This window comes from Diorhabda sublineata, chromosome 2 (assembly GCF_026230105.1).
Source record: "Diorhabda sublineata isolate icDioSubl1.1 chromosome 2, icDioSubl1.1, whole genome shotgun sequence".
Lineage (NCBI taxonomy): Eukaryota > Metazoa > Arthropoda > Insecta > Coleoptera > Chrysomelidae > Diorhabda > Diorhabda sublineata.
The window spans coordinates 3,728,164-3,750,498 of record NC_079475.1 but is presented as its reverse complement, the minus strand read 5'-3'; the positions used below and the strand labels follow the sequence as shown (position 1 = coordinate 3,750,498).

General features: G+C 31.2%; 1 protein-coding gene across 4 annotated transcripts in view; it reads right to left on the bottom strand.

Moving 5' to 3' along the window:
* LOC130453367 (mesotocin receptor-like) overlaps positions 1-20,326 on the bottom strand; it is a 178,759-nt gene extending 158,433 nt beyond the window's left edge. For 2 of the 4 annotated variants that reach the window (XM_056793071.1, XM_056793073.1), the window contains exon 1: positions 20,037-20,326. The gene's annotated coding sequence lies outside the window, so the exon portion shown is untranslated. Of the gene's footprint in view, positions 1-17,380; positions 17,524-20,036 lie in introns of those variants that run through there. The other 2 variants (XM_056793072.1, XM_056793070.1) reach the window with 2 other exon arrangements.
* Between the last annotated feature and the right edge of the window lie 2,009 nt (positions 20,327-22,335).

Below are 22,335 nucleotides of genomic sequence, written 5' to 3'. Positions count from 1 at the left end.
AGAAATAGACTGCATTTTTCGCAAGAGCAAAATATTACATGGACGAATATTGCACGTTGCTTGACAAGACTTTTGCCATTTTATCATGGCTGCCACTTTCCAAATTTCAATAAGTGAAAGTAAACAAATTCGTAACTTCAAATTTTATTCAAAATTTTGTGTCTAGATTAATAATGAATATAACAAAAATCTGAGACAGACATTTAGTAGTGGTTAAGACAAAAATAACTAGACTTCTTCCTAGAATTGCAGCTTGCACGCAATAAAAATGACATAGAACCGATAATGTTGCAAGTGCGAGTACTTGCATGAAACATCAGTTGAACTTCATCTGCATATAGGACTCGACATATTAGAGTTATTTCATGACAATTAATTAGGTGCTCATTTGAGTATATGTTAAACTATTTCTCGCATCTCTCAACTTCATTGGCCTAAACTAAGACATTCTGTATATCGCTTCGTGAATAAATGTCCAGTTTGTGCTTCTTGTGGAACTCAAAATTTACCAAGGGTTGGGGCCACAAAGGCCACTTGACATGATGCAAAATATTGCATGCAGGATCGAAATAAAGCATGGAAGAATATTGCACTTCGCTTACCATTATGCAAGTCTATTGCATCATGGCTGTCGCTTACCAAATTTCCATAAATAAACAAAATCCTAACTTCAAATTTTATTCAATATTTTTTGTCTAGTTTAACAATGGATATAATAAAGATAAGTTTTACGAACCATAGCCGATCTGAGATTGACATTTGGTGGTGGTTGGGACAGAAATAACTAGATTTCTCCCTAGAATTGCAGCTGGCATGCAATAAAAATGGCACAGAACCGATAATGTTGCAAGTGCGAGACCTTGCATGAAACAATCAGATGCAGTTCATCTGCGCATGCTTTTGTTCAAGAATTATTGCGTCTTGCATTGCATTACACGTTGTATTGAATCTTGTCAATCGGCCTTTATAATCATATTAGTTTCAAAATGTTACTTTAAGTTTGTATATTGTTTTCTGATTACATAGAATTTCATTATTTGAAAACTATCATAAAGAAAATAACCGTTTTTTGTTGTTTCTTGTTCTATTCTCATTTTATAGAAGTGGAAAGGATTCACTTTATTTAACATTGCAAGAGAAAGCATCATTCTTTCGCCATTCGATTTTAGACCATGACTGTAATATAAACTGGGATTTTACCAAAGCTCTTGAGATGGTTTAGAGGTATCCCATATTCATATGTAAATTCAGAAGTCGTTGCGAGCTTGTTGATTAATATAATTAAGAGGCTGTGACAATAGAGGATGATTTGGTATTTAGTTGCTTAATTTTATTGTTTTCTATAAAATCATCTCAACCCTTCACTGTTTTTTAAACTTAAATTTTTACAAAATAAATATAATGATGAATATTGATTGAAGAAACCTCTAGAATTAACAAAACTTTTAATGATAAGGTATAACCACAAATTTTTGTTCTTATAGCATTAGGTAGTATCACTCTTCATTAATGTCATCTCTTTTCCAATTATCTAAAAGTTCTTCAACACAAATGGTGTGAATAAGAAATTGAGATCTATACCTATCTATACCTATCATTCAAATGGGATTGAAGGAAGGGTTCAAATTATCGTGTATGACCGTAGTGATTAATCCATTTAGTTTCGATTTTCCACACTGTATGAGTGCAATTTTGATTCAAATGATTATTTCTTACAGTTGATAATTATTTGTTGAGAAGTAATGACTTTACCATGTTCTCGTAATGGAATATTGTATGAAATGATTGCTATTAATTTCTTCGAAACTTTTAGCCGTTATCTAAATTTATAGGTATAATACAATCTCGAAATTGACATAAAACATACCGCAAATTAACATTTGTCGCACTTTTCATTAGTGGAACCCTGTTACCAACGAGTTAACCTTCAATGAAAAATACTGTTTTTTGCAAATACTCAACAGATTTTCTTCGCCAGGAAAAAATCCTTACAATAAAAAAATATATAAGAATTCAAAATAAAAGCTCAAATATTAGAAAACATTCGATAAGTATTCCAGTCTTTTTTCATTTGAGCTACTCAGAGAGAAGTTTACATAGATCCAATAAGTGTGGTACAGAGTCCAACCATATAAGTAGAATGACAGATGATAGGGTAGTAAAGATCGCAAGAGACAAATCGCCGGTCGGGAGTAGAAGTATTGATCGACCCTGCAAAAGCTGGAGCGATAATAAAAGCACAACAAAAGAAAGAAACAGGCAGAGTGGCTATATAAAAGATAGAACAAGAAGAAGATATAAAAATGACAACTCAGTTTCTGTTAATGGTGGCGGGTAGTTATTCCTCTCTTGTCCCTAGCACGAATTACCACTTCAGGTCATGGGATCCTGCCAATGCGAGCCTCAAATCGGTATCCATCCCTGTACCAGAGATTCATCTCTCATTCTTCTTTATCCCGTTCTTTACTTTCCATTATTAACGTAAGTACTTTTAAACCAGATGCTAGGTTCACTTCTACGTTAGAACAACAATTCTAACAGAATTGACATATTAAAGTTATTCATGATAATTAATTACGTGCTCATTTGAGTATATGTAAAACTATTTCTCGTATCTCTGAACTCTACTATTGGCCTAAACTAAAAATTTCTGTATATCGCTACGTGAATGAATGTCTAATTTGTTCTTCTTGTAAAACTCAAAATTTATCTAAAGTTGATATCATGGGTCTTTCTGAGGATATTAATTCTCTATGGCTGATTTAATAGGTCTAATCAAAGTCTAGTAAAACATTTGTTTTAATAATTACTGATTGGTTCACTAAATTTTGTTTTGTCCATCCAATGCCTCACGCAACTGCTAAGAGTATTGTGAAATTTATGGAAAACCAAGTTTTTCTTCTTTTCGGAGTTTCGCGGATTTTTTCTGTTGACAGTGGTACTGTTTTCAATTTATCTGTTTCGCAGTATGAAGTGCAAAAAATTCTTTATAACGCTCGTTATCATCCTCAAGCAAATCACACAGAGAAAACAAATTATAGTTACAGATATAAGATGTTATATTGATGATAATTCGTCTTGTAATAATTGGGATACTTCGTTGTACAAGCAATTGGGATATTAATTTGCGTATTTTACATATAATATCTAAGGGCGATTTAGCAGTGGTAAACTTAGTAGTTATAAAATTATTCACATAACCAAAGACAACTGCTTGATCATTACTATGATATTAAGCAATAATTTCTTCCACAACTGAAATAGTCAGAACCTATTGGAAGAAAAAAATTCTAAAATATTGTATGGAATGCGTTGGGAAACATTATTCAACGCTCGATGTAAAAATAATACTTTTTTCAATTGTTAATGATAAAAATTAGACCAATAAGTGTTAATGTCACATTTTGAAATAGAAAATTAAATCGATCATGATCCTTGATACTACAATTGTATACGTTTGTATATCTTATTTATTATACGTGTTAGCTTTGATAAATTTGTCTGAAGGTGTATCTGTGTTTTTGAGATTTTGTCCCATTTTTCTTCAATTATCATCACCATTCAATGCAAATAGAAATTGTACAAAGTGATGAAACTAATTGAAATGAACTATTCTAATGAAAATCGAAAATAAAATAACAATAGAATGTAATGTATAGTATAAAACAGCAAAATGGAATAAATTTGTCATTGTCATTAAATAAGTGAGGGCGTGCTAGGAAAACGCTTAGGGTTATGACTTGTGACAGTGGCCAACAACAACTTGTTCCATTCGAAAATACTTTTTTTCATTCTTAATTTTTTTCCCAAACCCAGAAGCTGCATTAAAAAAAGTAAACACTGTAACTAATAATAGATGCTAGAAATAACCACCTCTAGACAAAATACATGAACGTTGCCTACGTGTCATGGATTGTCGTACACGTCTAAAAATTTGAGGTGTATTTCTTATGGTGTCACACGCTAAAGAATACAATTCTTCAAATTGTTAGCATCAATTATGGTTTCGTGTAGACTAATGATTCGAGATAACCCAATAAACAGAAATCACAAGGATCCAACTCTGGAGATGGAGGAATCCAATGTTGGGGTCCTCCACGACCAATCTAACCGTTGGGATATGTTGGATCTAAATGTTGCCTAGCAGTCCGACTAGGTGCCTTAAAGGTCTGTTGTATTTATATGTTCATATATATTTATATTATTGTTAGATGAAAGTTAGAAGAAACTTCTAGGATATCAACAATTTTCAGTATTACAGTGTTCATGGCATTAAGGATTAAGGAGATAGGTGGTGAAGAACCTTTTCTTGGTTTTATCCTGTCAAAGTTACTCAGCAAACTGAAATACTTGCTCATGTGTTTGCACCTCACACGTGTGAGTGGTCTGCAGATGCATATAGATGATCTCAGTCAAGCGAGCTAATCAACATTTTCGTTGCAGGAGTGACATGGGATTTAAACTAGTTAGACCTTGCAGCTATCTTTCACCAGTTTATATGGGACTTTGCACAAGTATAGAGTACAACATTTCGATTGTTATGACTTTTATAACAGCTGTGCTCTCTGATACTTCGGCTTAAAAGACAGTAATCTGGTTTTTATGCTAGGTAAAACAAATATTACTTATTGTTAGTTGAGAAACTACTATGATATAGTGCATTAAATCTCACTACTAATATGCAAGCAAATTTAAGAATCACTGTATTCTTCTACATACACATACAAATCCTGTCGCTGTCACTTTGATTGCAGTTTTGCATCTGTACGGCACGTCGATTTTGAAAAGAAATATCTTCATTGTATTATTGATAATATATTGCTATTTTGAACACAAATCTTTGGAAGACCATGATTGGTTCTTACTTTATAATGTTTGTCACACGTTTCTGTATGGCACTTACATAGGCCAGACATCCCACTTAGATTGGGGTCACCATCACAATAATAAAATGAATCTGCATCAAATTTATAATTCTTCTATAAAATTAACTGTATAATATTAAGTAGATGCTTGTTTATGTATATTTTAGTAATTGGACGGAATCTGGATTTCATACCTCAAGAACAATTGATCTAACACTAGTTTTAAGAAATAAATTCTTCTTTTAATAGCACCCATGATTTGAATTATGTACCCTCTGATAACAATTATGATCGAAAAAATCTATACTTTTATGATGCATTTGACATATGAATATATTGATAAGCAATCACCTCAAATATTTTTAACTATTGTCTGGCTATTAAATAACGAGACTGAGCGCCTAGAGGGCGCACTAGACGGGTGGAAAAAAAACGAGTAGTGCATTGGGTATCTAGATATCTTGTCAATGCACGTCTCAAAACTCGTTTCCGTCACTATTATAGTATTTATGCAGTAGCAGTTTGAAACAAATGTGTCTTTTTCTCGTACCGAAAACTATGTGTGACGAAAAACAGGAGCAACGTATCAATCTCAAATTTCTCGTTAAATTGAAAAATACTCCGACTGAGTGCAATAAATTGTTGAACAAGCCTATGGGGACAATTCTCTATCTGGTGCGCATGTGTTTGATTAGTGTAAGCGCTTTAGTGAGGGCCGAGAGAGCACTGAAGATGACCAGTACCCAGGTCACCTTGTGACTGTTTCAATTCCGGAAACAGTACCAAAATCAACCAAATTGTGCGTGCAGATCATTGAATGAGCATCCGGATGATTACCGAGGCTGTAAACGCCGATAAAGAAACAGTTAGAAAACTAGAAACAAATCTGCCTCCTGACCAGAAGGTCTTGCGTCAATGGGTCTGCTCAGATTTCCTTGAAACGTTAGAAAAATATGGGCTTTCAAAGGGACCCGATTTGAGTCGATGAAAGCGGTAAAGCAAAAAACGTCAGGGCTCCTAAAGGCCATCACCAAAGAAGACTTCCAGCTCTGCTTCAATCCTTTGAAAAAAAACGTATGGAAAAGTGTGTGGTAAGGGGAGGGAAGAATATTGAAGGGAAGCATTCTAATGTAGAATAAATTTTATAATTGAACCCTTTTGTGTAACAAGTTCCGTTACTTAACAGCCAGACCTCGTATACAGTGAAAACAGATATGACTATTAACTATTGTACTGCCAATTATGACTCTAGTTTATGGTTTAGGGTTAATGGTATGCTAGTTTGCAATAGAAATGAATACAAGATCTTTGATGATAAATAGATCGAACAAAAGATTCATGAATCTACATCTTGATTATACTAGTGATCTTCAACAGTGCCGCCCGCAAGCTAAGCCCCCAGGTACACTTAATAACCAAGTTTAAATTTATCGAATCTAGAACTCATTGAATACATTAAAACCCTGGGCTGTAGCTATCCCGAGCCTGACTGTGTTGAACAGATGTTTATGTGAAAAATATTTCATCTTATGAAGCAATCAACTAACAAGCATTGTACTAATATTTTTTATTATTATACTGTAAAAACTGATTGAAAGGTTCACTATTGATCGAATGTTGTATGCTGGTAACAACTCGCGTTTTAAACCATTAAAAATCGAAGGACCACCGGATATCTCCGAAATATAAAATAAACGGAGCAAATAGATATTAAATAGTTATGATAAATAAATGTAAAAATGCTTTTTTTAATTCAAGAGAAGTAAAATATATTCTTAGACAAGCTTAAAATGTGTTTAACAAATGTTTTGAATTAGAAAACTTCACTTCCAAAATCAAATTTGAGTAAATATTATAAAAGTACAATATCTTGAAAGAGAAGGATTTTTGCAATCAATATTCCCACAATGAAACCACTTCGTGACTCCCCAAAGGTAAATTATCACTCTCACTACTATTCTTTTTGAATAAAAGTTTAACGCGTTTATGCTGATCGCTAGATATTCGGCTATATTGGGTCCAAAGACGCGGCAGCGCGGAAAAATATAAATATGAATCTACTCACAATGTTTAAGTGATTTTAATAACGATTATACTGTCAATTAGGACTGTAGGTTTGATAATGGTGTGCTAGTTTGCAGACCTCTTTGAACACATTCAAACCATGAGCTCCAGTCATCCCGAGCTAGATTGTGTTGAACAGATGTTTATGTAAAACATATTTATGGTTAATCTGCAAACATCTTTTCCAATATAGAACAAACCATTGATACAGGTGCTGGATTGTTGACTTTTAAGCCTAAAATAATAATTTCCAACTATTCACACCAAGTGTTTATTTGTAATTGAGGTATTGATTTCGATTAGTTATTGAGTTCCAGTTTTTCAGAACACACACTAAAACTGCATAGTTTATTGAACAAATTACTTTGAATTTATTTATTCTACCTTCCTAGAAATTGATTGTTATCAACCTACCAATCCATTCGTGACATTCAATAAAACCTCGAAATTGATTCGAACTGTTCCTCTATCTATCTACACAAGTAAACGTAAATTTGTGATGATTTTATGATCCCTGGTAAGTTTTTCTTTGCTTTTTCAATGTGCTCACAAAAATTTCAGTTATCTCTATGGATTTCCTTCTATTTTAAACACATTTTGTACTACAATAGTTTTCATATCAATTCGTATTTCCTATTTATTTGGGGAACAGAACAAATACCTATTTAGTTATATTTAAAAAAATATAAACTCAATTTTTTTATATCTTAGGGCATATGCTCCTTTTGTTGAAATTTGTTCTTTCTACATGTTCCTCTTTCCGTAATTTCTATCTGTGCTCCCGTTTCCTTCCTCATTGTATTTTTTTCGCAATTTTACATCCGCCAAGTTGGGAGTTTCTACTACGAATTCAACTCACTCCAACATCTGGGTGGTTGCAGCCATCCTGGATTTCCATAGATAAGTCCCAGCCTTATCTTTAATATATAAATGAGTCTGAGTTGTTTTTAATTTAATTTTTTATATCGTTCGTTAAAAAGCTAATGGCGTCCAATTTAATATTCATTGTATCTGAGTATCAGTTATTTATATACTTTAACTGAGGCTGAATACCACTCCCTGAGGAAGAGTCTTCTGCCGGGGAAATTGAGGTTACACTATAAGACTAAAACTAACGATATTTCACACAAACACAAAAATGATACTATAAGGGTGGCCCAAGAAATAGAATGAACATATGAACAAATGCCCTACTTAAGATGACTGGAAACAGATAATAATAACTGAATTTTGTATCTAGATGGATACGCAGTACTATTTAACAAAGGAATCAAAATATTGGTATTTTCAAATCCATAAATATGAGATGACCAGAATTATGTATAAATAATAAATCAATAAAAACTCTGCAAACAAAGAATCGTGTTATGACAGACTATAGAAAATTAAATGAAGTTACTGTAGGTGACAAATACTCGTTCCCAAATATTAGAGATTCATTGTAACAACTTGGAAAGTGAATACATACCCATCACAGTTAAAAATATCTATTTTGCACAACTAAGAATGCTGTTTTTTCCTTTTGATATTGAGGATAATGGGTAACATTGACCCTTCTGAAATTCAAAACCAAAGATGTCCTATCTACAAGGATGACTGTGTTCAAAAATCATCTGAATCCATAAACCTAACGAAAATCAATCATTTCTGAGTCTATCAAATTTCTCAAAAATTTATAAACCTATAGCAACAGTTACACAAAAATATGTTCAATTTAGTTTTGACTCCGAATTTGAAAAGAAAAACACTCTGGTTTTACCGCTTCAAAGGCCCATTAGGCAAAGATTTTTCTATAGCCTATAGGAAATAATGCAAAGCAGAAACGAAATACTTTACAACATATCTAGAAAATATAGTTTATTGTAATCCTAATATACGGCAAAAAAGTTACCTTGTTTATTGAACACTATCCGTTAATTTGGCTATTCTCGATAAAAAATTTATCGTCCAGCATTATGGCGTCTCAAATCGAAGAAATACGTTTTGACAAATCCAATTTTTTTCGCCGATAAAAAGGCCAATTGCCTTTCTTAGATAAAAATCTAGCACGTTAAAGGTTTCGATTCATTTCTCTCAAAACTACGAAACTTCAAATATTCAATTCACCTAGTTTACTCCATTATTGACATTGCAGGATTTTCCGAACAAATGAATGAAAATAAAGCGGTGAAGTTGCCGAACAAGAATTTTTCTCTCTTGTATAAGAAAAATCTACTGTATAAGAAAAATCAGCGTTAGACCTGTTTAAGACGAAATATCCAATAATCGTTTGTTAGATAAGCGAAATAAAAACATTCCACCCTGTTTTCCAATGGAAAACTCAATGCACCTAAAAACGGCCTAAATTTGGGCGCCCTTTTTTGATCAGAAAACTTGTGGTAGCTTATGTTGCCCTAGATATGAAAATGATTTTGGGTTTATCTATACAGACAATTCAACCAATGATTTTGTAAGATTCTTCATTTTCACTTTACATTACAAAACTCAGAAAGCGGAAAAAAATACAAGATATATTTTAATGTCAGTGATGTTTTGAAAAATTGGGATACATTGAGAAGGAAATAAAGAGGTGAATTTCGAAAAAATATTCTTTATTTCCACAAGACGCCTTATATGAATTTTTCAGCAGGGCAATCTCTTTTCAAAGACTAGTAGTAATATGACATCATGTGACGATGTCATCGACCCTGATACCCTTCCTTAATCACTTTTAGATCTTGTTGGAACCACCCTCCCTACTTATCACTATAACTTTCTAAATTATCCGGAAATTTATGTAGATGTTTGCGGAGATGTAACTTAATACTCATATTTTTCTCCAAAGTAAAAATTTCTCAGAATATTTTGCACAACTTCTTCATAATTTGCTGCTTCATGGTTACCAACGAAATTTTCAACAACCAAGAGAAAACTTTTCCAAGCCTCACTTTACCTCATTATTTTGATAAAATATGTGTCTTTCATCAATTGTTGTATCTGAGGACCATCAAATATTTCACCCTTCAATAATTTCATACAAAGCTTCGGAAATTTTCTGTGAATGTATTCAAAACAATCTCCATCCTTGACAGATTTTATCTGTAGATGGTATTTATACGTGGATGATATTTGTCCGTAGATGGTATTCATCCGTGGACAGTATTTATATGTGAGTTGAAGCTTATTATTGTAACATTCACGGCTGAAATTAGACACGCATAAAGCTTTATTCGACTCATTTCTTTAAAAATGTCCATGTCTTTATGGTTGAAATTAGAGTTACGATTTTTTCCGTGAAGGGTTCCAATAGACATTTCGAATTTCCTATTAGCATGGAAGGCTCTATTTGTTGTATGTAATATTAAGTAGTTGATAAATGGAATAATGTAATATTTCCTATTTATTACCCTCCATAATTAATATGCAAATATTTACATCAAACTCAACAATAACTATATTACCTTCGGCAAAACTTTGGGAAAATGTTCCGAGGATTGCCATGTTCCCCACAGAAATCAGTTGAAATAGATAATTTCAATACGCCCTCCTATTTCTAGTAATAAAAGTACAATTTTACAGTGATTAACAGCATACAACCTGTACGAATTGATTGAAAAGAATTTGTATATTTCAATACAATAACATGTACTGATATAAAAATGTCAACACTGTTAATCGCCTACATGTTAAACCATATCTTGCTACATTTTCGAATAACAAATTATGCTAAATCTTTGGCTTTTCCAAATAAAAGGAAAATTCTATAAATTCACGTCAGTGTTATTTCAATGTAAATAAAATATACACCTCATTATCTTGTGTTCTACATATCTTTCAAAGAATTTTTAGATAAAAAAAATTACTTCCGCTAATCAATCATATTAGACATAAAGTTGTCTAGGTATTTTATATTATCAATCTATCAGTACTAAGTACTGTAAGTATTTCTGTTACTTTTTTGAAAATTCGTTTAAGACTATTCTTATTTTCAGAATACAACTCCCCTGGAAATATCAGTTTTTCTATCATCCAGTAATCTGAATTGTTCAGCTTTAGCTTCTTCGATAGTTTTTGATGCTAGAAAATTTTAGATGACACTGTATTTACTTGGGTAATTTGAGTAATTTACTGAGGATTTGGCTGTACACCATGTGAAGTAACGATATGTCCCAAATAAGCTACCTCTTCTATTAAAAAATCAGATTCATCGATTTCTACTTTAAAATTTGGTTCCCCTGAACATGAAAACTTATAAATACTTTTTAGGATTGTTAATGTGCTTTTGTAAGCTATGAGTGTCACTTTTTTGAAACTTTGTAGTAGTAGTTTATTTCAAACCAAAAGAGATTCTTAAAAATTCCCGTTGACCATTTAATTTTACTATGTATATCTTCATCAGTCATCTCAGTTTAGTGAAACCCTGATCCAAGATTAATGGGTTTGTTTCAAGTATTGTCAGATTTTCTCAAGTTTCTGATTTTATAATAACAATTTCTTTGTTATTATTTATACAGCACTAATTTCGGTATTTCAGTGAGTCTTGCAAACTTTTTGCTGGAGTCTTGAACTTGAACTTGAATTTTTTGAGTTCTAGTTTTGCAATTGTGAGGTAGTTAAAATTTTATGCTTTTTCAATTTTCTCACAATCCACGAGTATAAGGAAGATTGTATTTGATATTTCTTCAACCACTTAGTGTTGATGATGTGCTTTAGAGTCGATATTATGTTTATCAGATAGATAACAGACGCTCTACATATTGGATCCCTCATCTCGTAACATACACATGTTGTTTCTGATTTCCCCATTTTTCTAACATACTTTGAAATGTTTGCGAAATATAATGTCTTGACATTCATCAAGAGCCGATTTGAAATGATATTTTTTCGTTGAATATATTTGGTTCAATGATTCAATGATATATTAAACACAACAATGAAATTTCTGATAACCAGTCTGGACAAATATTTGTTTTGAAGGAAACTTTCGGAGAATATTGGAACATGTTTTCTATTTTTGATGACAATTTATAGCGAGACTTGCAAACAAGTATTTTCTGTGAATTAGAATATAGTTTGGAACAAGATGGTCCGTTCCTCTACGGATTACTAATTGTTCTACGTTTTAAAAAGATGAAACTGATTAAGCTATTACGTTAGCAATCAAATTATCAGTGTCTACTGATTTAAGGTTTGTATCCAGCATTCTAGCCTATCCCATATATTCTTCAGAAAAGTTCAAATTCTCTTTGTGAAGTTTACAAGGATGCTCCTGGTTATTTAAAAATAATTGCAAATCACACTAGAAAACTTCTTATTAATTATCATGCTAAGTCTGGTACCAAATTCATACATAATCTTCATCTACGCGACACTGCAAGTCGAAACATTGTTACCGGAGGTACAGCTATCGTGTCAAGATTTTGCGCGCAGACACCGTTTGATTATCTTTTTTTAATTGCTTTTGTTTGACATATTCCAATATATTCCTGTTCCTTGTACGATGCTGGCTATTAAATAACGAGACTGCGCGCCTAGAGGGCGCCCTAGACGGGTGGGTAAAAAACGAGTAGTGCGTTGAGTATCTAGATCTCTTGTCTATACACGTCCCAAAACACGTTTCCGTCACTATTATAGTATTTGTGCAGTAGGGGTTTGAAACGAATGTGTCTTTTTCTCGTACCGAAAACCATGTGTGACGAAAACAGGAGCAACGTATCAATCTAAATTTCTCGTTAAATTGAAAAATACTCCGACTGAGTGCTATAAATTGTTGCAAGTGACCTATGGGGACAATTCTCTATCTTTTGCGCGTGTTTTTGAGTGGTGTAAGCGCTTTAGTGATGACCGAGAGAGCAGTGAAGATGACCAGCGCCCATCTCGCCCTGTGACTGTTTCAACTCCAGAAACAGTGACCAGAATCAATCAAATTGTTTGTGCAGATCGTCGAATGAGCATCCGGATGATTGCCGATGCTGTAAACGCCAATAAAGAAACGGTAAGACAAATTTTATTCGAGAAAGTCTGTGCAAGGTTGGTGCAAAAAAATCTCACTCCTGACCAAAAGCTCTTTCGTCAAAGGGTCTGCTCAGATTTCGTTGAAAGGTTAGAAAAGTTAGAAATAGATCTGCTTTCAAAGGGACGAGATTTCAGTCGTTGGAAGCGGTAAAGCAAAAAACGACAGAGCTCCTAAAGGCTCTCACCAAAGAAGACTACCAGTATTGCTCCGATCAATAGAAAAAAAAATGTATGGAGAGGTGTGTGGCAAGGGGAGGGGAGTATATTAAAGGGGAGCATTCGAGCATTCGAATGGAATGTAGAATAATCCTTATAATAAAGCCCTCTTCGTAACCAGTCTCGTTATTTAATAGCCGGACCTCGTATTCAACGGTTTCAAAGATCTTTGAACTTATATATATATATATATATATATATATATATATATATATATATATATATATATATATATATATATATATATATATATATATATATATATATATATATATATATATATATATATATATACATATATATATTATCATTCTCTACTTTTTTATGGTTTCTTATTTTAGTTTCATACTTTGAAACTATGAATGAATTGAACTCACTCTTAAAACCTCTTTGATTAAAACAAATAATTTCATACAATTTTATACATAATTTCCAGGTAAGAAAATTTTCTGCTCCGCTCAAAATCTTTTATACGTGTTCAGATCATATCAAATATCGTCTATATTCCGGGTAAATCCTTGCGTTTATATCAACGTCCTCCACTAAACAAGCTACAAGAGGAGAAATTCGCATAGCAATTTGAGGCGCTTTTGTACATCTATTCCACAAATTGAAGTGAATTCATAAAAATGGTTGATATACTTAAGAAATCTAACATAAATGGAAAATTTGAGCAATTTCATTACAAATTTCAATGTTCTCCAGAATAATTTAAAATCATAATTGCTTCTAGCTCATATATTAAATTCAAATTTTCAAAATTGTATTTATTTGACGTAATAAGTTGTTGTAGGCCAGTGAGTGCGTTTCGAACAAAGCAGTTTAATGAGACGTACCTATACTATATTGACATCAACATTCAATACAATAAACACGTTTATATCATGTAAATGGATAATTATTCTCATTATCATGATACCAAAATTAGTTATGAAGTATATATTCTAAATAAGCCGAAAACATCTAAACACGAAATAATTTTACCTCACAATATTTATATTGAATTGATTTCCATTTATTATTAATAAGCTTTTCACAAGAAGATATTTCTGATAAACACTGAGAGTTTTTTCCAGAAAATTCATCGTCATTCAATAAATTGTGAATTAAGTTTTTTTGTTTGGAAACGAGATTTAAAATGGAGACCCATCCTCAGCTTTTCATGATTTATTATTTCATTTATTTATTTATCTATGTCTCTCATATAAACCTCAGATCGAGAGTATTTATATAACTAAATAAATATGAGCATTTAAAATAAATCTTGTTAGGAAGTTGTTGAGAAAATAACTGGCAGAAAAGATTATTTGCAATATTATACATTCATTTTTTTATTGCAGCATCAACAATTAGAGCCAGGTGAATGGAATTTGAGTTATGAACTAGAGTGTCGTTATTACTACATCGGAAGTTATATCTTCGGGATATCCAACAATATCTGACTACAACAAATTCAATAGTTATCGAAACCTTTTTATTGATATCAACATCACTAATGGATCGCCAGTGGATTGTAACCTCTGAAAATTTTTAACGTTTATGCCTGTTAGCAGAGCGGCGTAACAAAATTTCGTTAAGAATATACAATCCAAACTGAAGACAACACCATTCAGAGCGTCTATTTGGTTGGTGTTGTGAAATAATATCCAGCAGACTCTATCTAGTGTCATTCTGACTTCCTATAAAGACACGAACCACATATCAGTGCTAGCTTGTTGTGACTCAGTTCGGGTTAGAGGCACAACGTCCAAACTAGTCCACGGTTACAACCCCCTCCTTACAATTTCGAGCGATTTCGACATAAAGGTCGATGAATATCACACTCTTCGAAGGAGATGTAATTCAATATTCGTCGAGACATCAGCCAGGAGAGTAGTTGTTTACTCTTTTGAAGAACTGCAGATCATATCTTCTACATAATGAATTTCGAAATAATTTTCAGATAGATCCAGCTAAAGACATTGTAGTATCAAAAACACTCCGATTGAACATTTTACTAATTAGTTAACTGACATTTGGAAAAAATCTCATGATTATAACAATTATTATATCAAAGACTTCTTCAAATTCAATGAAACTTTCAATGATAATCACGTCTCATTGAGATTAAATTTAACACAACTTTTTAGTAGTGATCACTTGAATGTATGTCTTACAGCTTTACAATGTAAATGGAATTGACATAAGTAAGAAGCGCAAACTAGGTTGAGGGAAACTATTAGAATTATTTCATAATAATGAAAGTTAACAAGACAGCTTTGGAACACTTGTTTCATCCTATAAATTATTCTTGATAAAAAATTATCAAATGATATAATTTTACCCATTCCATATAATGAAATTGATAATTCACTAATTTCCTCAACTAGTTCCGATCCTTATATACAATTCACTATGGAAAAGAATACTGAAAAATCGTTACCTTTTCTTGACACTAAATTTATTAGAAACGAAGATAATAAAATTTTAATTGCTGGTATATATCTAACTAGATCTGGAATATAAATCAATTATCAATATTAATGTCCCGAGTGCATGTCAAATTGTCGATAATTTAATTTTCTCGAGTGCGCGAATGCGCACGAGAGGAAATTATGAGACAATTTGACATGCACGAGAGGGCATTTTGGCAGACTATTTCCTGAGAAAAATTTAATTTAAAATAAACTTAATTCTGTGTTTAAAATTTGTTATTCTTTAAATTATACAGTAGCGAAGTAACAATAAGAAGTGGTGGAAGCAGCATAGAAACACCATCGTCGGTCTCCAGTAAAGTTGTATATTCTAATTGCATTTTCAATAATTGTTCCTTTTCTTAAAATATAAAATTAAAACCAAATGATGTTTATTAATCCTAGACGAAAATTTGGCACTAGTGCAAATTATCGATAATTTGTATTATCGCTGAAATTTGATCGTTGCTAGGTAAACATAAAATATTACAGCTTTTTGGTTGGCTTAAATTTTTCGAAGGAAATGGTCATGCATATCGCCCACGTAACACTAAGATCAATTTAATCAAACAATTGAAAAATAGGGCCTTAAAGTTTTTTATCAAATATTCCATAAAAAGAACCTTAAAATATTTTATAAACTGTTAAACTCATATCCTCCATATCTTTTAAAACGAATTTTGAACACTTACTTTGACATCATACCGATATCACCATTAAATGTCAATTCAGACATTTCTCTTTCATCTATTCATGTACATATATAAAATCACTCTCTTTGGACAACATATATTAAGGTAGAATACTGTCAAACCCTTGATTCAATCTATTTTTATAAAAATAAATGACAAAACACCAAACAATGAATGTCAGTCGAAGGGGTCATTAACAAATCGGATATAATTATATGCTGATTGTTATTCATTAGCGACACATATATTTCATGAAGAATATTTTATGAATTATAAATCTGTCAAAGTTTTGACAACTGTGAAGACTTATAAAAAACGTTTATTTTCAGAAACAACATATGCTGCTCAAAATAATCAATGTATTAATAAGAAAATTGATTCAAATTACTTAAGTTTAATCTATGCATATCTTTTAGATTTTGACGGAGGAAATTTTATGATAATCAACTCCATCGACAGCCGAAGAACCTTAACCAACCTATTAAATTTAACTCCACCCATAACGACCTAACCTAAAATGATAATACAATTCAAAATTTAACACACCATAATATTTAACTAATTGGGGCAAGTAGGATCCATCACTGTTATAGTCTTATAGATATTTTTAAATTGTACTTTGACCATAATTTCAATCCCTGATTATGAATATATGAAGTATTCAGAATATTGAAAATATATTGGTGTTCAATTCTATGACAATAAAACTACGAAAACGCTTATTATTGCTACTTCCTTAACTTTTTTATCATTTGCTTCAGTCTTTATAAAAATATCTTCTATGATTACTTTTGTCATTTTGAGTTCAATTTTGGACCATGAGCTCAAATTTTCAACTGCTATTTGACCAAAGTTTTGAGATGGTTCGAGAATCCCGTAAACAAATGTTAAGTGATTATAAAATGATCATTTCCTCATAAAGAATATATGAGTACTCGAGAATTCAGAATATCGATCAGATCAACAATCAGTTTAGACTTAATAATTATACAATGTGGTCCATATGTAAGGAATAAATTCAATTTTAGCCTTATTATTATACTACGTGAAAGAAACTTTGAAACAGGTCCATTTTTATTATTAAATTCACAATTACCAACATGAAAATATTATCTCCCTCCAGCACCCTCTCGAAAATTTTTATTAAGAAAGAAGGTCGTCTGGCACCGTATTGGAAAAGGGTTTTATTCCTTTGTTCAGTAATATGGAGTTTTTTTTTTAAATTTGTTGCAACCATAACTGAAAAAAAAATTAAAGATGTAAAACTATGATAATGTCTCTATCACAAAACTTAACGTAGAATGAAGATAATATTGTCGCATAATATTTAGAATGTATTTTTCAATCTACTTTACAATGAAATTGAATGGTCAAAATGACCACCATTCACTTCTTGACAATAACCGAGGCGATTTTGGTCAGGTTTGTACATTTTGTATAACCTCGGGGGTTGTTTTGTTAATTTCTTCCATTATCCTTACTTTTAAATCAGCAATATTGTCTAGTTTATTAAAATAGAAATAATCAGATAGAATCTCAATTATGACTGGTTGTGGTAATAAACAAGAACTCAAAAAGAGGTTTTTTAATTGTTAATAATAAATATCCTGTTCAACACCTTTCGCATCCTACAGTTAGCAAAAGTGAGAAAAAGTTTCGGGAAACTGGATATGTGAAAAATATTGCAAAGCCAGGTAGAAATGTTCAATTTACTGATGAAACAAGTTAAATGTACTTCCGGAGTAAATCATCTATTTTGAGAGTTTCGCATAAAGAAAAATACCACACTTACAAAGTACAGCTCAGGAGTAAAATTAAGATGATCCTGATAGAAGGCAAGTCTGTGAATTGATGATGGACGCAGATTTGCAGTTTATAAACAAAATAGTTTTTTCTGTTAAACGGTTAACAAACAGAAATGTAGATATTGGATCATAGAAAATCCTCACTGAATGTGTAAGGCTCACACTCGTAATCCTAAAAAAAGTGAACGTGGTATCATTAACAATAAAATAATTAGCCCTTATTTTTTTGTGGGCACGATTGATGGTGAGGTTTATCTATATTTTTTGATTATTTTCCTAGTGCCTACATTGCAAAGACTTGTCAATGTAAGAATAAAAATCTACCTGTTCAGGTTTTTTTTCACATAATACATAATAACGCTAAAATTGATTCCATATGAACCGCATTCTATAATTAGGCATTGACAATTTGCATGATTGTCACATTAAACCAAACTGTGTGATTTGTTCATTGTTTTACATCATCTCAAGAATAAGTAACAGCCCTCAGTTAAATTATTCATATTGATATGAGAATTTATAAAATAAAATTTTATATACATATACATATTTATGGGACATATTCACTCAACGTTCAAAACATATTCCTATAATTAATCATAATTTTGTGATAGACCATATCCGATAATATTTTCGGAATATATCAGGAAATTAAGGCTTATTACAGCTATTCAAAGGACTCTCTATTTTTATTCAAGATTTCTACGTTAAAGAATGTGAATATGTATTTCTAAATTCGATATTTTTTGAGGTTCTCCAGATCCAAATGTCACATGGACTTCGATAGAGACTGATGATAAACAGTTAACCTTCAGTCTCTGAAGACGATAACTTTCTTATCGAAAAGCGTGTCGGATAGTGTAATTGTGAGTGTTGGTGTGAACAGTGTATTCAGTAACCAGTATATGGTTGATGCGAATTTTGTAATAAAAAAAATATTTTTAATATATGCATAAAAAATGACGCTTTATCAACTTTTACTGAGAATAAGAATGGCATATATATTTACAATAAAAAATGATTTTGCTCTAAACAGCACCCATCACTTTCTTAAAAAACATGGTAAGTAGAAGCTCCACTTTACTTTTCCCGATTATTCTATCAGTAAATATCAATACTTTTCACATGTTTCATGAGTGTAGACCCTCTCTTGAAATGTTTAGCCTGTCCTTGGCGAAACTCAAAATACCTGTTTATTTTCAGGCACATATGAATCTTGGAATAAGATTTCCTATTCTAAGACTATTTTTGCTAAATCACTGCAGTGGTCATATAGAGAAGATGATTAAAACATCTTTCTAGCATGAACTTTTTAAAAGAATCATTGAGTTTTACTTTATCAAAGATGGATAATCTCATTTCATTTACACTGAGGTAGGAGCACTGGGACATGACAATAACAAACGTCACTGTTTTGTTTCGTAATAAATTCAGCTCACCCTCTCATAATCTAAATAAGCTGATAAACAGTTTCCACAATACTAACAATGACTTTTGGTTATTTTATGACAAAACTGTAGAAATATGTGTCCAAAATAGAACTCTAGCTATTCCTATTAAACTGAGTTGATAACATGTGATAAAGTTTTGAGCCGTTATTTCTTTACAATCACTCACCGGTTTTCTAAATAGTGAAAAGAGTTATGTTTACCGTCTAAAAATTTAAATTGTTGTATTTAAGATAGATTTCTAATTGTAGAGATTTAGCTTTTTAATAGATGAATTGAATTCATAATTAAATCTTCAACGGTTTGAAAAACTATAAATTTTTATAATAATCTTATGTCTCAATAGTAACCTTATATAAACCGATACCTACCAGAATAAAACAGATTTATATGTAGAAAATCAATTGAAATATTACTCTACAATCAAAAGAAACATATTGTGTGAATGGAAAAATAACACATGGAATTGATATCCACTCCGTAGAACATTATCTCTTACCTGTGGTAAAAAGTTTTTTGTGATATACAAAAATAAACAAATTATTTTGTTTTCAGGGGATAGCACTAGGTACATTTATTTCTATCAAAATTTTCGTCATATCACGAATTTGCGAAGCACTAGTTAAACAATAATTTTCCCGTTGCACAGAAAAAATTGTATTAATTGATATCGTTTTATGGTATATATTTTTAAAAAATCTTTACGTTTATGTTTCCGCGTACAAGAGGAGCTTTGGAATTCTGCGTAATAGGTTTCACTCTATTCTCCTTCGTCGCTAGCGCGAAACTGAGTCAGTTGAATATATATTTTAGATTTTACCAAACATGCGCGAACATTTCCTGTTTCTTAAAGTAATGTTTTTTAAACCTGTTCCTATACAGTCCAGCAAGGAGTAAACAAATAAACACAATAGATGCACATTTTTACACAAATTAAGGAAAGACTACGTGTTATTTAAATTGAATATAGATATGAAAATATGAATAAATTGAAACGAGGTCTTCGCCAACTAGTTTATGAATTCAATTGTTGTGATATTGTGACAATAACACACAGTCTCTACTCTCTCAAATATATATTGCAAGGTTTCGAATAACTATGTATTTATAATCAGGGACTGAAATTTTGATTGATCCAAATATGATGTGAATACATTGTATATATATAAATTTGATAAGTTGGCAAATTTCTTCAATTTCTCATTTCTTAACTTATTGATATGCTTATGTTTCTAAATCGTCTTGATTTGAAGTGTCTTTGGATTGAAAATTAGTTTTGTTGTATCATTTTTCAAAGACAGATAGAAATTTAAGGTTTCTTCCTGTTGCGCTCTTTAAAATATGACTTGAAACTGACAAGTTCCGTATTTATATTAATCAACTAATAATTACCTACATCATGAATACCAAAATCAAAATAGAAATCTGTTTCAACATAAAAAAATAATTTTTCCTTAGATCCTACGTCTCAAAAATATGTATCAGCTATCAATCAAATTATTCGTAGATGTATTGAAATTTTCAAAATAGAGCATTGATTTTACTTAAATTGCTTATGTATTTTTTATCATTGATAGCTTTCTCGATCTTATGAATGTGCACCATTTCTAAAAATTCCCTATCTCGTATATTTGATTCCGTTTCAATATTTTTTTCATCGTATTGATGACCATATGGTCTATTTTCTAACTACTGAGGTGCCTGTCCTATGTAGACAGCGTCACAATCATTACGAGGTAGATGATAAATAATATTACTTTTTTTGTTTTTTGATGTTTTAGATTTTAATTAAGTGAAATATTAGGTTAATGGCATAATAATATCAAATTTATTAAAATAATTTGATAGTTGTCCTTGTACTTTTTGACGTACTATTTTTTGACGTTAAGCTCTTTGTTTCTAAATTGATTATAGTATTAGTTTATCCTTTTCTTAAATATATTGTTTATCATTTTTTCTGCATAATCATTTTTTCAATATAGTGTTCGCTTTTTGAATAGTTGAGCATCTAAATTCAGCATCTGATTGTTGGATAGATCTATCAGACAAACTTATTATTCATAATCTTTTTTGTGACAAATTTTAAAAAAGACAGCAATAGATCGTCACGTAAAATTTTGATTTGTCATTAATAAATCAAAAAAATAATTTTGAATCACAAAAGACCTAAAATCAATACGATTTAGGATCATAAACAAATCAAAAGTTCTAAGCAATAAGAGATTGAAAAAATTTATATACATAACTTGACTTTTCATACACGAAAAACGCTTTCTCAAAAATTATTCATTTAAGAAAGTTACAATTATTCAGATTCAAAGTAAATTCTAGACTGATAATATAAAGTGTACAAGTAAAAAAATGAGAATAACAATGTTTGGTGATGGAAAAATTATTTTCTTAAATTCTTAAATTCAATTTTTTCAAATATATTTCCAATGACTAGATATTTATTTTGTTCAAATGAGTTTGAAGTTTATTAATTACCAGTGGTTGACCAAAACTTCTCTTTTGAAATGCTAATTTTTTATTTCCAAAAATTATTTTACAGAACATGTGATTGTGAACTTTTCTTTTTCTGAAAATACTCCAAGGTACTAGTTTATTTCTGGTATAATTTTCAAATGATTTTCATTTTAGTGTATTCGCAATTTGAGAAGTTTTGCATCGAAACTATTTGCTTTTGTCATAACTATTTATTATTGCCTTGAAGGTTAGAAGCACATTGAAAAGTCTCGCTTCTGGTACAAATGTCGTTAGAGGTTTAATCTGTGTATCAGATCTTAGCAAATACTTTG